Genomic DNA, 1,499 nt, shown 5'->3' on the forward strand with positions numbered 1-1,499 from the left:
GTTAAGGTTTTGCTTGCGTAATAGATTAGATGAAAGTGCTTATCTACCCGTTGTCCAAGCACGAATCCAACTGCGAAGTCACTCGCATCACACATGATTTCAAACGGTAGACTCCAATCAGGAACTATCATGATGGGTGCATGTGTTAGTTGTTCCTTCAGATAGTTGAATGCTTTTTGACATTCTTCATCGAAGACAAACGGGACTTCCTTTCCTAGGAGATGAGTGAGAGGTCATGTAACCTTCGAAAAATCCTTAATGAAGCGTCGGTAAAAACTGGCGTATCCTAGGAAACTCCTTACCGCTCTTACTGTGGTAGGTTATGGAAGTTTAGTAATGGTCTCAATCTTAGCCTTATCAACTTCTATTCTTGCTTTTGAAATCTTATGTCCTAAAACTATCCCTTCTTTAACCATGAAGTGACATTTTTCCCAATTCAGAACTAAATTTGACTCTTCATACCGGGTGAGCATCTTGTCAAGGTTTGAAAGGCACGAATCAAAGGTACTACCAAAGACTGAGAAGTCGTCCATGAAGACTTCTATACAACGTTCAATCATGTCGTGGAATATTGCTACCATGCATCGCTGGAATGTAGCTGGTGCATTGCATAACCCAAAGGGTATGCATCGATAAGCAAATGTTCCATAAGGACAGGTAATTGTTGTATTTTCTTAGTCCTTTGGATCGAGGGGAATTTGAAAGTAGCCGAAAAAACTGTCAAGGAAACAGTAGTATTCATTTCCTGATAGACGTTCCAATATTTGATCGATGAAAGGTAACGGAAAATGATCCTTCCGGGTTACATCGTTTAGTTTACGATAATCTATACAAACCCTCTAACCGGTGACCACCCGAGTTGGAATAAGCTCATTATTCTCATTTTGAATTACGGTTGTCCCTCCCTTTTGGGTACCACTTGAACAGGACTAATCCATGGCGAATCAGAGATGGGATAGATCAGACCGGAGTCCAGAAGTTTGATTACTTATTTCTTGACGACTTCTTGAATCATAGGGTTGACCCTTCTTTGCCTCTGAACTGAAGGTTTGAAATCGTCTTCCATGAAAATATTGTGGGTGCAATAGTTGGGGCTGATCCCTTTTATGTCGGAGATCTTCTTATGTGATTTCAAAACTTGAATCAACTTCACCTTCTTTTGTGGCGTGAGATCTTTCGAGATGATTACAGGGAGTTGCGAATCCCCTTCTAAGAATGCATACTCCAGTTTTTCGGGTAACTTCTTTAATTCCAATTCCGGAAGTTCCTCGATAGATGGCTTCATCCTAGCTATCTCCTTTCGGTCTAATGAGTCATACTTCTCCTGGAATTCTTATTCTTCAGTGGCGGTCACTGATTCTATCTGTTCTTCTTTTCTGGAAATTGTCCTTCTTAATGCTTCCTTTTCAAAAACGTCTTCTTTAGTTTCGAATGTAGGTTCGGGAAACTCCTCACAGTCCTCCTTTGACTGGGGTTCCTGATATACTGAAATGAAATCT

This window comes from Rutidosis leptorrhynchoides, chromosome 7, assembly GCF_046630445.1.
Source record: "Rutidosis leptorrhynchoides isolate AG116_Rl617_1_P2 chromosome 7, CSIRO_AGI_Rlap_v1, whole genome shotgun sequence".
Taxonomy (NCBI): Eukaryota; Viridiplantae; Streptophyta; class Magnoliopsida; order Asterales; family Asteraceae; genus Rutidosis; species Rutidosis leptorrhynchoides.